At 38.3% G+C, this 16,211-nt stretch overlaps 1 protein-coding gene across 8 annotated transcripts in view; it reads right to left on the minus strand.

Moving 5' to 3' along the window:
• LOC101735304 (alpha-1,6-mannosyl-glycoprotein 2-beta-N-acetylglucosaminyltransferase) overlaps positions 1-16,211 on the minus strand; it is a 64,218-nt gene that overhangs the window by 46,650 nt on the left and 1,357 nt on the right. The gene's annotated exons all lie outside the window — the stretch shown is intronic.

Consider the following 16,211-nt stretch of genomic DNA (forward strand, 5'->3'; position numbering starts at 1 on the left):
GAGAAGAGCTCCGGATCAGTATAGAACGGCAGAGGACTGTGTCTATAGTAGTGTGGTATAGGACCCTCGGCTAGATGTAGGTCGGATCTGTGTCTGTTTGTGTACGAGAAGAGCTCGGGATCAGTACAGAGCCGCAGAGGACTGGGTCTATAGTAGTGTGATATAGGACCCATGGCTAGATGTAGGTCGGATCTGTGCCTGTTAGTGTATGAGAAGAGCTCGGGATCAGTACAAAGCTGCAGAGGACTGTGTCTATAGTAATGCGGTATAGGACCCTCGGCTAGATGTAGATCGGATCCGTCTGTAGCAAGAACCGAGTCAATAATATTGAAAGCCATTATTATTCTGAGATATTATTTAACGAGGTAAACAGTACATTCTTTTAATATGACGTCTTTTGTTTTACGAAAACACGCCAGGTGGAGAATCCCTATTTTGTCTCGCTTCAGCAACTCGTTTTGTTTGAATGCAAATAGCATTTTACAAGACAGTAAATATGTAAGTATTTTTTCAATGACAAGACATAGCAATTTTAAAGAAAATGCACCTTCAGATAAAGTGGCTGTATGTACATTTTTCGACAAACAGAGAACATAGGTTTGGTTGGTTTTTTTATTTTAACCGATTTTAAAAAAAAGAAGTCTCCAATTCGCCTACATATTTTTTTTTGTTTCGTCAGAGCTTTTTTTAATTGTTTGTAGGTTTTAATGCTGTTTCGGTCTCGACAGGAGCCGAACTAGTTTTTACCAAACAAAACAGAACGGATTGACTTTTATAAGTAAAAAAATATTAAAAATATAGTCGATAAAAATGTACTCTAAGCTTAGTATCCTTTGACTTTGATATTTGTAGACCTAGAGTACCCCACTAGGAGGAGTCCCCACATCAAAAAAATAAGTTAACTTCGATATTCGTACTGAAAATAAAACATTTAACCGTGCAGGCAAGTTTTATCAAAAGATAATCGACCAACTCTCGTCGAGATTCTAAAATGCTATCTCGTGCAAGTCTTCTGTAATAAAATTATCCAGATAAAAGATAGTTGACCCATTTCATATAAATTGTGTCGTTCTAATAAAGGGATAGATAACAAATGCTATCATTTGATTAAAATATAAGTTGTAGCTCCATTTTAATAATTCAAAAGTATGGTCCCTGGATAGTTTAGACTTATGATAATCGCCTTATCGTTGCCGCCGCTGACTACTCCCCGAATCCTGATCACGCAGAAGCCAGTCACCGTCGACGCCCTAGACACGTCCTCATGGATCCATCCGGTCCAATAACCCTTGCATTAGACACCTTCAGCTCTAACACTAGGAGTAGGGACCCGGTAACCTTACTCGTCGAACTCGGCAAAGAGTTTGACATGCAACCTAACCTAAACATCAGCCCACTGAGTTTCTCGTCGGATCTTCTCAGCGGGTCGCGATTCCGATCCGGTGGTAGATTCTGCAAAGCACTGCTCTTGCTAAGGCCAGTATTAGCAATACTCCGGTTTGAGCCCGTGAGCTCACCCAAACGTCAAGGAGAAGCTGAAATAGCCTCTCAAGGCTATCAGCATAGGTAACTTTCACCAAATAACCAATAGTGTTTCACTCAATTCAACCTGCTTGGACAATAATAGACAAGTAATCGTCCAAGGATCTTCGAGGACGCATCGTCCACCCGTGATTCGCTCACGATCCTTCCAAGCCGGATCGTCTAGCCTTGAATTCCTTCAACATGAGATCACAATTTAGGTCACGGACGCTTTACAATTCAACTATTTCAAAATTTACCTCGACACCGGTGTTTAATATTTTAAAGATTCTCGTCCATTAACGCTAAAGTTAACAAGTCACGGCTCTAGAAATCTAATGGCGACCTTCGTATAGGAGCCGGTGTGTTCACACACGAACAAGCGCACTAATACATTGCAGTTCCAAATAAAGGCAATGGTTTTTAAAACGTGCTTCTATATAAATCACCCACATACGAATTTATACTACTCGTCTATACTAATATTATAAAGAGGAAAGATTTGTTTGTATTGAATAGGCTCCGAAACTACTGAACTGATTTGAAAAATTATTTCACTGTTTGGAAGCTACACTATTCCCGAGCGACATAGGCTATAATACTTTTTGAAAAATATCAGAGATCCTTACTAAAACTCCAATAATGTAACCCAAGGTGTAAAAAAATTACTTAAAATATTCTTTACATCGCGTGCCCTGCGAAAACTATTGATGATAGTATAAAATAATGTACTACGACTTTGTAGAACACATTATTATTTACAAAAAGTGTCCCGACAGCATATGTCTAACTATTATAGTTATGCTGCAATAAGTGTTCTTTTATTTAAAAAAATAAAACAACGTCAAATATCGTTGAAATTTTTGTTAAGGCCCGAGGGGAGCCGGAGCAGGCCGCTTGTTGTAAACAAGAATGCAGTCGTATTTTTTTCCCACCTATTCGCTGGTAGCCTAAGAGGGTATTCCAGCTACGCTATGTTGTAGATGTCTATGTACTCCGGTAACCACTAAACACCAGGTGAGCTGTGGGCTCTTCCACCTATCCCAGCAATAAGAAATAAAAAAAATATATAATCGTCCTGAGTTGCGTATAATTATGATGTAAATACAAAAATACCAGCTATTTATGGAATAAAAATATGCAGCAAGTTCTTGATGCTTTGCTAACAACCAACTCATCTATTTTGGGCTCAATTGATTCCTTTTAACGAGAAAATTCACGACATCCGTGGATATTGTAATCAACCATAAACTTCGTAATTGGTTAGAGACTTGAAATTTTAATTGTAGATGAAAACCGTGCAAAATGAGAAATAAATAATAGTTTAAAAATATAAAAAAACACTCTTTTAATACAAAATCCAACAAAAAAATAGAAAATAAATTTAATGTAGGGTGCGTGGTGTCAATTCAGTTTGATCATATCTTAAAAAGTATAGCATACTAGTTTAGCATAAAAGCACAAAAGTTATTTTAAACAATTATTTATTTTTAATTATTTAGTTGGATTTTCGATAAAAGCGTGTTTTTTAGTTATTTTTAAACTATTATTTGAAGACATGAGTGGATGAAGGGGATATGATACATTTTTAATTGCCCCTGTAAGCAGACGAGCATACGGCCCACCTGATGGTGAGTGGTTACCGTCGCCCATGGACTTCAGCAATGCCAGGGGCAGAGCCAATGCCTACCGCTAAACCAAGCCGCTGCCTACCGCTAAAATTTGTTAATTTAGCGAAAACGGAAAACAAACTTTTATTACTTGTACTTTTTCTTCGTACATAACGCCTTAACATCATGCAATTTCTAAAAATAGCCTTTAAACCTGGAGCTTTAAGGTCTAATATGATTTATAGGCATATTATTCTAAACACCTTCATTTAATGTACAAACTCAAAAATCTTAAAAATTGTACTTAACCCCTCTTAGTCATCCCTCAGAATGTCTTCATTTATTAAATAGTGTTACCATTAAACATCAACATGTCTATAATAAGCTATTGATTTGTACAGCTGTCAAATGAGGCTTTGTTAATTTTGTGAAAGAGCTGATAAAATCGGAAGCTAATCTTAACAAAAAACTTCAGAGGTGTCAAGGGACACCCGGATGGAACGAAGTTCCTTTCGATTAATTAGTGAAGGAATTGTAATTTGTTTTTAAGTTATAATAATAAATTACGGCATTATGAAGAAGAAAAAAACAATACTATGAACTAAATTACTATTGTTGAAACGCTATCTCGAGAAACTGTACTCATTACGCGGACCAATCGGATACGAGCAATGTCACGCGATAAGCGCCTACACGTTGATTGGTCAGAATGATGGATCTAAAAAGTGTCGTGACAACTTTTCGTAAGAATTTTTTCCGTCTAGCCCCCTTTCACAACGCGCGATAAGGAACTTCGTTCCAAAAATCACTAATCCTAGTTATCCTAGTAAGGAAAACGGATCAACTGTTTAAAATATTGAATTATCATCGGTCCTTGATAAGTATACCAAATTTCGAATCAATCCGATGTTTCGAAGGGGTTCAAAATGATGTTAAAAATTTCCGTTACATTTTTTTTAATGATTTAAGGATTACTGGTGGCCCGGAGGCCTTTCTAGTTTCACCAGGACAGGTGAGCAAGCAGGCTCAGCCAGGAGGGGTGTGATTTGCTAACAGCTGCCCGAGCGCCTCCGAAGGAGACCTAACTACTCAAAAGTAGCTGCTTCGCGAATGAATCTACCACCGGATCGGAATCGCGACCCTCTGAGAAGATCCGGCGCGAAACTCAGCGGGCTGATGCATGGGTTGGGTTGCACGTCGAACTCTTTGCCAACTTCGACGACGTTACATACACTTATAACTATCTGTACTATCATCCATACCATCCATCCATACTAACATACGTATGAAGCTAATAAAAGCGTGTTAAAAGAAAAGTTTAAATTTAATACCCTTTCTAGTACCCTTACTTAATAAAAAAAAACTATAGTTTTTTTTTTTTCGCGTGCCCTAATTATGATTCAGTCATTGTGGACATTGAACATTACCGGTGATGACTGAACAATAATTCCGTTTTGTTTAAGGTCATTTACGACGACAAAAGTACCGCGCGTATTACCACCGCCAATAATAATAACGCGCTGATAAGATAATTTGATTATCGTTTGCTTCGTAAAGGTACTTTAATGCCGTCTTTATGCGTGAATGTTTCAAGGACACGTGACGTCCGCAAAGGAACGTTCTCGAAAACGAACGCATCTAATCGCGGTTTACAATATCAAGAGTACGACGAGCCGTCATTACCGTACAAAAGCAATGGCCAGCTTTTAATAAGCCACGGGTTCTGGTTTTGATGTCCGGCCGTATTCAATGGTTCTTTATCCTCTTCCTCTTCAGTCGTATACTCCTGGCGAAGTGGTCGTGGTCATGTACCGTCTTATTTATTAGTTGCGGTTTTTACGCAGCTTCTCCATCTCTCTGTATTTGTGGCGATGCGTGAGCATCCATTAAAGGAACACTTTGCAGATGATTTAACGAAGCCTGCTCATCTTGTGGGTAATAAGCCGCGAGAACATTGACCATTTTACATTATAACAAGATAAGGAGTTCGGTCATGCGGTGACAGTTTCACCTCCGACGGTATACATGTCTTATGGCTCTTATAAATTGCGATGGACGAACTGGAATCAGCCAATTTTAGTTTTTCAAACTCACGAAAAAATGAACGGAGCATCTGTCTTGGTAACAAGTTCTCGTCTCTTAGATTCGGTCGAGTCGTATCGTCATAATGAGTAGTTAAGAGATTAGACGTCCAAGGTTTGTGAGTTTGCTTTTTTATTACATGCACTATTCTTTAACGGGTTCTTAACACGATTTTCACTATTTCTGAGTTCCCGATATTCTGACCCTGTTGCAAGCGTCGCGTCGGAACGAGTTATCGAAGACCAGACCAATACTAAAAACCTAACTAAGAAAGAGAGTTGTCAGATTTGTGATCATGGCGCTTGCGCCAAGCTGTCAGAAACTTAACAAATGTAAAAATCATGGTAACAAGCCGTTAAAAAATTGCGCGTGTACTGTGTAAATCGAAAGTTTAAAACAATACTTATATTGTATTAAACTTTTGATTTTTCCAGTACCCGCAACAGATGAAAGAATCCTAGCTTGGGGAAGTTTGTAAACTTTATCGCTATTTAATAAGGTTTTCAAGGCGGTCGATGGTTATAAGATCAGCGATTTTATGAATGAAGAAATCGCGTCATTTCGAGTCTGTGCTCCACACACCAACCTTACCTGTCTTTGATCAGAGCTCAACATCGTGAGTCTAATAAGTAGACTTAAATAGGATGAGGAAGGTAGGTAGATTTAAAATAAAACACGTGTGGCACTCGGGAACTGCCACGGTAAAGCTATTGCATAGCATTTTTTGTCAACTTATGCAATTATAATTAGACAATAATAATTTAATATTAAAACAATAATAAAATAAGACCTCGCTATATTTATAAATATTAACAAAAGCAAAACATTTACTGTCCCCTTTACACTCATAAGCTAGACCGCGCAAGAGAGAGATGGGTAGACTTTTCATGATGCGCATGCAGTGCGACGTCACACCGCGCGCTTATTCACAAACACTACACAAACGCAACGTGTGAATGTGTTGAACCCGAGCTACACGGTAAGAGTGGGGGTGTTAGGTTTTATTTTCGTTACGGAATTTCTTGATTCGGTCGCCGCGCTCAAAGCCCGCGATAAAAGCTATGCAATAGCTTAAGAATGTGGCAAATTTGCGCAATATTTTACGATGTGACCTAGAATATTGACATAAAAACCAAGCCTTTAGGTTTATGCGTTTCTCAGCGTCGAAACTGAATTCCGAATCGGCGGTAAAGACGATTTAAAAAAGCCTACTTCAATGAAATGCATTTGGAACTTAGATGTTTAATGACGTCAATGGGTTTTGAAGCGCGGTAACCTCAAGTATCGTTAGAGCATCACAACCGTGTGTCGTAATACTCACGTTAACAAACAACTTGTAAGTGGGTCGTGTTGCTGTTTTCTTTATTAATGTTCACGACGATGCAACGTAATATTTTCGTTTCGTGCGTTACCAATATGCATATATCTATACAACGTGTTACAAAATACCCCTGTAAAAAATTTAATTAATTATCAAAGTCATAAATTTTGTCAACCCTAGTAAGCTGTCATGTCAGGCTGACCAGATTATTTAACAGAAAGGCCTACGTACCTATTTTACTTAATAATTGTCTACTTTAAGTTTTTCATTTATAAATGTTTGCTACCTCAATACAACGGTGTCATTGTCATGTCAAATACTCAAGTATTTGTCGTACTTGTCAAAAATTTTGTCGTTCCGTGAATTAGGTATAGTGCGCCCGGAAGCGCTAGTCACTATAGAAATGTAGGTATATTCTCCGTAGTCTACTTTTTAATTTTACTAAAATAGCATTTGGACATCAGTGAAAATAATAATATTTTTTATTAAGTTATTGCATAGCTTTTATCGCAGGTTTGAGCGCGGCGACCGAATCAAAAAATTCCGTAATGAAAATAAAACCTAACACCCCCATGCATTTTTTAAATTTTTTTATTTCTTAGTTGGGTGGACGAGCTCACAGCCCACCTGATGTTAAGTGATTACCGGAACCCATAGACATCTACAACGTAAATGCTTCTTCATCTTATTTTTATTCTTTCATCATAGCGCTCTTTGAATTAATTTCTTTCCTCATTTCATAACCGTTATCTATTATACCTGCAGGATTTTAATACAAATATGGTCGCATCGCTTGAGATAGGTACAGCGGTCGTCGTACTCTATGGGTTACTGGCGTTTTAGCTTTTCGTATGGACACACAAGACCGCTTTCTAGAATATCTACGGACTTTCGAGTGAATCAAAATTAGAACTTAAAAAAAATTATAATTTTATGAGTTAATTTGAGTTTTAAATAACTAAATTTAGGCCAAATATCGAACAATTTTTTTCAGTTGACATGGGAGACGAGCTCACTTCTCATCTAATGTTAAATACCTATCAAATCTATCCTAGTACATGATTCATTGCTAGTCACACAGCGTCAAATACAAAGAATTATGATTCAGTTCCAGAAAGACACTATGAATATTATGGGGAAATCCTGCCCTCAAGTTTAGAGATAAATCGTCAACAGGAAAACTCCTTCATTTCCTGGCCATTTTGTTTTCTTTTTTTATTGCCGTATAGGCAGACGAGCATACGGCCCACCTGATGGTGAGCGGTTACCGTCGCCCATGGACTTTAGCAATGCCAAGGGCAGAGCCAAGCCACTGCCTACCGTTACGTACTCTCCAGAAGCGTAGTTTGAAGAAGGATATGACATAACGCTCGGGAAACACCGTGGAGGGGAGCTCAATCCAAAGCCGGATGGTACGTGGCAAAAAAGATCTCTGGAAACGCACTGCCGGTAAACGCAGTGGCTCCAGGTAGTATGGATGAACTCTCCCGGTGACGGGCGGTGCGATGGTAAAAACGAGATGATAGCATCATCTCAAACAATACTATTATTGAAATTAAGTGAAATTTATATAATTTAATACGAAATATACAACACGATGTATATATATAATATATAGGCCGCATTAATTTACGCTAAAACGCTAACAACTTCTCTTTCGCTTTATATCGAAAATAGAAAGCAAAATGTATATGTAATTAATTTAAGCTTATCCTAAGAGCAGTGCTTCACTGAATCGACCACCGGATCGAAATCGCGACCCACTGTGAAAATCCGGCAAGAAACTCAGTGGGCTGGTATCTCACGAGTTTAAATTTTAATGAATTTGAAGAACTACATATTCTAACGTCAACTACGATAAGACCTTAAAGGACTTAATCGTGCTGAGATGACGGTTGATAGAGGAGAATGGGATAAAAAAATTCGCTGTGCCGACCACACCCAGTGGGATAAGGTGGAGACAAAGAAGATGATAGATAGAGATAACGCAACAAAAATCTATATGTACATACGTACGTACGTATTCTGTATGTTGCGTGGTCAGTATCGACTTACAGAATCAGCGTTTATCAGAGCTTATCTGTCGATTTCATTGTATCACATTTATCAGTAACATTTTTTTTTTGTTGATAAGAATTAATTACCTTGACTGGATAGATCGGTTCGGTTGGCTCGGAAAATTTATTAAAACAAAGTATTTTTGTTTTGGTCGACGACGGGGGAATTGATATCCCCAGATGTGACAGCGAGAGAGAGAGTTTTTTTTTAGCGAAGTTCTTAGAACTCGCGGTAGGCCCAAGAAACGCTGATTGGATGTGGTAAAGGCAGACATGAAGGAGCATAACCTCGCCCAGAAGGATGCCGAAAACCAGGCAAAGTGGAATTTAAGTAGGAAAGCGGACCCTAGCACAAGAGCAAGAGTGAGAAAATAGACAGCGTCTCGCGAAAACCACTCGACCGTTAAGAGGGAAAGGACAAGAGAGCAAGGTCCTTTCTCTTATACACAGTATGCCCTATTATAAGAAAAAAATGATTTAAGGATGAAAAATGAAGAAAACCACAATACTACACATCACAAAAAAAGCTTCACTTCTTTCAAGTGCACCAAGTTGCACGCGTGCTATTGTTTTTTTATAACACAGAGCGTAACAAAGAACGACATTGTAACAAACTCTAGAAAACAATGTTATTCAACAAAATATTTTACACTTGAATTATTACGCATTAGTATGAGATTACAAAACGATTGTCATTTTTTTACGGGTAAAAACTTCAGCAAGGTTGTTTTTTTTTGCTTCTAAAGGCCGAGGACTATGCTGCCTGATAGTAGTAATGGGTCGCCCGCGGACATAAGCAATGCCAGGCGAACGGCGTGCTGCATACCCTTGAAATCTTCGTACAAATAGTATGATTTAGTATACAGATCCTGCAGGGTCCTAGTTAACCCTATAAGACATTTAATGTATCAAGAAGAATTGTTTTTTTGCGAATATGCATATTTGTTAACCCTTTTAGTGCTGAATTTATTTTCACATATTTTGTAGAAATATTAAGTACTATAACATTATACTATACTATAACATTTTATTTATTTTAGGCAGTGGAGTAGGTTTTTGGGAATGACGCCGTTACTGGAGAGCGCAAGAAGCACAATTCATATGCTTGCTTCTGTTCATATTCTATATTCGTATAGAATTATAGTATTATTATCTTACTATATATATTTAAAATCTTATTAATTCTAAAATATGTATTTTTTAATTATTAAAATATATTTATTTAAAAACACTACATAAAAATCAGATTACCACTGATAGCGGTGTCTACGACACAAGCCACCAGTGGTTAGGACTCCAGAGTGAGAAACCTCCTCACAATACGCGCCGTATCAAGGATACCTAACTGCTTTCTGTATCAGCGCCCCTAACCCAGCTGGATAACGAAAGTTTCTTAAGATGTTGATCGAAACTTTTCGCTATCAAACCGTACCCCGACGCAACCATTCATTCCCGATCCTGCGGAAAAAAATGGAAAGCAGTCGACGTCGCCCCAAAGACGTCATTTCGGATCCTCCCGATCCACTAACGGTGCTTTTAGGTACCTCAAGCAGCGGTCACAGTTCTCGTTCACCGAGTAAATTAACCCTCGGACACAGCCCACTGAGTTTCTCGCCGGATTTTCTCAGTGGGTCGCGTTTCGGATCCGGTGGTAGATTCTGCGAAGCACTGCTCTTGCTAGGGTTCGTGTTAGCAACGTCCTCAGGTTTGAGCCCAGTGAGCTCACCTACTCGGATCACTATTACCCGGACACTCTGGGACCGGATATGTGATTTTTCTTTCCGGGTTCGAATAATGTTCGTGACCCAGCCCGCCGTGTCCGGCTTGAAGGGTTCGGTAGAGCTTCCTACATACTACCCAAAGCCGGATGGCACGGAGCAGAAGAGATCTATGGAAATGCTCTGAACACAGTGAAACCACTTGAAACAACTCACAAGTGAGTTCAAAAAAGCGGATAAAATAATTAAAGCTGTTTTTTTTTTGTTCTCTCACTCTCTCTCTCTTTCTCTTTCTTATTTTTATACACGGTCATTCGATTATAGAGCTACTATCATAAACTACTTCGTAATAAGGTGACACTCTATAAAACTTGCATACGCCCGGTCATGGCCTATGCAAGTGTAGTTTTCGCTCACGGGGCTCGCACTAATTTCAAACTCCTTCAATTAATTTAATCCCGTTTTTGCAGGATAGCCATCGGAGCACCGTGGTACGTAAGAAACGTGAACCTCCACGATGACATGGACATAGATTCCATCAGTAAGTATGTACAGTCGGCATCAGTGCGCCATCTCGAGAAAGCGACGTGACACGAAAACCCTCTCGTTGTGGCCGCCGATAACTTTATACTCGATCCTGCGGACCGAATGATAAACAGTCGACGTCGCCCTAAGGACGCCATTTCGAATCCTTCCGATCCTCTAACTTTAGGTACCTCAAGCACCGGTCATCGTTCTCGTAAAACCCGTCGCTCGCGACGAAGGGCTCGACGAGTAAATTAACCCTCAGACACAGCTCACTGAGTTTCTCTCCGGATCTTCTCAGTGGGTCGTGTTTCCGCTCCGGCGGTATATTGTGCGAAGCACTACTCTTGCTAGGGCTAGGGTTAGCAAAGTTCTTAAGTTAGAGCCCCGTGAACTCCCCTATTCGTTCGGTTACGCTGGCATAACCTCTCAAGGCTACCAGTTTAGGTGGAAAAAAATATCATAAGCTTCAATCATAACTTCAGACATCGAAAAATATAAAAAAGTCTTCGTACATACATCAACGTTGTGCGGTCGGCTTTTTGATGTGAAACATCTATAGCCGCACATAAAACCGATTTCTGGCGTGGCGACGCATGCCGTGGCGACGCGTCGGCATGCGTGCGATTCTCTCCCACTCGATCCGGCGTTAAGCCATCTCTCTCGCTACACTGAGGTCGGATACCTATAGTTCGTACTCCGTAGTGTATACAGTGTTATTTACTACAGTACACATAACCTGTGTTTTACTTGAAAACAAATTATTTTTTCGTAATATTTTATTTTATCATTATGACATATTTAGTTCCTATCACAATCTGTTCTTTTCTGCATATTACTTTTACAAAATAATGTCGATGTTTCACATCTGCCAGGCGTCCCGTGACGGCTCACATTTTTTTTTATATCCATTCATTTTTTTATAACACTAAATTATATAAAGAGCGAATTTAATACGCTTATGTACTCTTCTATCGCATGTATGTACACCCGCGGAAACCACGGACGCGGTTTTTAATTTAATCAAATCACTAATTAATGTTTCGATATGAATTTTTAATTAAACAACACACCTGATCGAATAAATGTTACGTAAATTGTTTTGTAATGTAGACTCTTTTAAGATTTTACTTGGTCAAGCTAAGTTCCATTATAAAAATTGAGACGCCGACCTCATGTCTCAAGGTCGATGCGAACTTTAATTAATGACGTAAGTTAATAGTTTCTTCTGGTGTTTATCTATCAACCGATTTTTGTTTGTTTGCTTATGTACTGTACCGGCTTTAGTTTTACCAAAAATATCTTTCTGGATATAGTTTTTTTTTTTTTTTCATCTTTTTTAAGATGAAATAGCAAACAGGAAATATTGTGTCATACTTAAAATTGATATATATCGGGTAGCTATCATAGAAGACAATCTATTTGACAAATCCTGAATCTCGCTGAAGACATTTTCAAGATAACTTTGCATGCACTTACTGGTGGTAGGATCTCTTGCGAGCCCCCACGGGTAGGTACCACCGCCTTGCCTATTTCTGCCGTGAAGCAGTTATGCGTTTCGGTTTGAAGGGTGGGACAGCCGTTGTAACTAACTATACTTGAGACTTTAACTTATATCTCAAGGTGGGTGACGCATTTACGTTGTAGATGTCTATGGGCTCCAGTAACCACATAAAACCAGGTGGGCTGTGAGCTCGTCCAACCATCTAAGCAATAAAAATATAAAAAAATGCATACAAGTTCGGACCGATAATATTCGGATCGTCGGTCTATTGAGAAATTTCACCAGCTCGCTGGTAGAACTTCCAGTCTTTTTAAACCCCAAAAATACAAATTTATAAATGACACTGATTTTCAAAACAAGAAATGAATTTCTATTACACGTCTTTAATCACGTACCTTCTGATTGAGACATGAACTATATTCGTTCTACATAATGTGAAGTTTAAATAGGGTCTTTTTTGACAGCACCTTGACGGACAATGCCAACGTCAACAATAATGTCAACGTTCGTAAGCGAGGACAGTAATCAACCATGCTTAAAGTCCATGGTCGATTGCGTTGCGTTGAAATAAGTACTTTAAATTTTAATTTGTATATATTTTGTTTTATTGGTTAAATGAGACACGGCTCCCCCGGTGTTGTGTGGTTGCCGCAGTCCATAGACATCATAGGGACCCCTAGACGCGGACTTTGTATACGGTTCGGCCCCCTGTCCGAATAAAAAAAAACCTATACACATCACAAGCTGAAGGCCGCCATGTATGGGTATGTCTTGAGATGATCCAAGTGAATGTTCCCATTGTTTGTGTGTTTCTAAGTCCAATTTGGATACAACTAAATGTACGATAATTGCATCCCATGTGGAGGTATCCACGCCGAGATTGTCAAGAGAATTCAAACATTCCTTCGTAGTATCTAAAATTTCCTTTAAACTTTTAAAACATTCTGTGTTCATCTTCTTTTGATTTAAAAGCGGCTAATTATTGTAGTGACAATCATACGTTTGTTATTGTACCTACTCTCAAGCTTGAGATTTTATTTCAGCTGTATGTACGCAGTAATTACGCACATTAAACTTTATGGGGTTTTGTTTTTTATTGCAAAATGGAATTCATTCGTGAGCACGAATTAAGTACGTATTTCATTTGAACAATTGATATCCGCCTGCAGGATTCGAACGCCGACATAGTCGCATCACTACGATACGAATGAACAGAGCGTCTTATCTTTTAGGCCACGACGACTTGATGTAAATGTACAATCAGATCATTATTTTTTATCTATATGTTAATACGTGAAGCAAAAACTTTGTATCCCTTTTTACGAAAATTGCGCGGACGGAGGAGTATGAAATTTTCCACACTTATAGAGAGTATAGAGAAGAAGTGCACAATGCCAATATTTTTTTTAAATAATGCATAAAAGATACATTAAATCAATAAAGAAAACATTACACACACTACATACCGTGTAATTGACACACACACACATGCATACTATTTATTGTCAAACTTTTGTTCTTGACGTCTGTTGTCAAATTGAGAATAGATTTATATTGTTTGTCTTTATTAATATTTGTCTAAAGTGTAGTCTTGGTGAAATCTCGAAGTATAATATTTAGTCTTTGACAATAGAATCATAATAGTGCACAAGCTTATAATTTCAATTAATTATAATAGTCGAATTTCGACTACTGCTACTGGACTAGTTTATAGAAAATTATACGCATCGACTTGTGCCGGGAAAGGTTTACACGATCTGGCGTCTCAAGTGCTCAAACTAAAGTGGTATTGACATTGTGCAGCCTATTTGGCTAGTCTGGACGAGGACACAGAAGAATAACAGTTACCGATGTATAGAAAACTGGATCTGATCCTACCTACACGTTCCAACAGCGCAGATTCCGTCACCAGAATCCGGATCTTTTAGTCGTCGCGATCCCACATCGGTAGTGATTCAACAATGCAATGCTCTTGCTAAGACTAGTGTCAGTAACTCTCTCAGGTTGAGTCCCCTGAGCTCACCTACCAGTTACAGCATAACTAGTCTAGCTTCTTAGGCTACCAGCAAATAGATAGGGAAAAAATACTTAACAAATTATCTAAGGTTTATAGACGCCTAAGCCTCGCGAACTCGCCTACCAAACCGGTAAAACTGGAAGTGATTAATTAGGGGGAAAACATTCGGAAGTGGCGTGCTCTTTCAAGAGGCGTACCATCAAGCAGCGCTGTATTTTATCTTTCATCATACGAGGTTTAAAAGGAGTCATCAGCGGCAGACTGCGACTTAACTGTGTCTCTTTTTTTTTACAATGGGAAATCCTATTACGAATACCCAGCCCATACGGAATCGGATCTGATTATGTCAGGCTCCTATACCTCCGAAGAGACTGCGCTTTGAGAACGGCGCGCAGGACAGGGTGAACCCCACGACTGCCCCATTTGACTTTGGAGTTGGGTCATTTTCAATGTTGCGGCCAAACAAGTACCTAACGATTTCGTTTCGAAAAAAATGGATTTTTAAGCTATTGCATAGCTTTTATCGCGGGCCTTGAGCGCAGCGACCGAAATCATGAAATTCCGTAACGAAAAAAACCTTACACCCCTCACTCCGCCTACCATGTAGTTCGCGTTCAACACATTCACACGTTGCGCTAGTGTAATGTTTGTGAATAAGCGCGTGGCGTGACGTCACACTGCATGCGCATCATAAAAAGTCTGCCCATCTCTCTCTCGCGCGGTCTAGCTTATGAGTGTGAAGGGGACAGTTAAGGTTTTGTTTTTATTAATGTTTAATATAGCGTGGTCTTGTTATATTATTGTTTTAATATTAAATTATCATTGTCTAATTATAATTGCATAAGTTGATAAAAAATGCTATGCAATAGCTTTACCGCGGCAGTTCCCGAGTGCCACAAGTTTTTTTGTGTTTAGGCATGTTCAAAATAAAAAATGCTTCATCACAATCAAGTCAATCACTCATTTATTGATAATATAATATTCATTAATATTTTTCATTTTACGCATTTGATAAGGCCAACACGGATGACAATTTAAATAGCAACTTTTTTAAAAGCTTAGAAATCGTACTTCTTTTGTTTTTAATAATGTTCTAATATCCAGTTAGTTTTCCTTTATTATTGTATTATATATCATAATAATAATAATAATAATAATAATAAGCCTTTATTGCTGTTTTACTAGCTTAATACATTACTTAATAATAAATTAAATTTAAGTGCAACTTATAATCAATATCAATTATTCCGTTCGGCGTTCGGTTATATTATATATCATACTGGTTAAATAAAATTGCCGCATTTCAACACGCATTACTGGAAAAATAACCAACAAGTTAGAATTTGAATTTCAAACCAGTAATGCGGATGAGATTTGGAGTTGTTTTTAATGTATAACTCCTAATTTAGCAGTGTTTACGAATATATAATAATAGGACCACGTGCCTGTTGTCATGACAACAAATTTGCTGTACTTATAATTACAATAACATTAAGGTTATGAGAATTAAATCAAATAACTCGCTTTTGGCCCCAAATTTGAAAATGACTCAATTGGTATCTGTAAGCAATGGTAAGTGCTAACGATCAGGTGGGGTGCATGCCAGTTTTTATCATACTGTACACTATCACCATATTTAGATGTGAGCAATGAAATCAGGAGAGTGTATATGAAGCTGTTTCCTGTGATAGTGATGTCCAGAAATAAATGCCTTATCACTCTGACGAGCCAGATAGCTTCAAAATTTAATGATCAAAGTGAGTCATTAGCCATAGGTTATTACAAATTTATAGATTGTGTGAATTTTAAATGTGATGGCTTAAAAGACCAAACACCATGTTGACTCGTATCTTAAG

This window comes from Bombyx mori, chromosome 11 (assembly GCF_030269925.1).
Source record: "Bombyx mori chromosome 11, ASM3026992v2".
Taxonomy (NCBI): domain Eukaryota; kingdom Metazoa; phylum Arthropoda; class Insecta; order Lepidoptera; family Bombycidae; genus Bombyx; species Bombyx mori.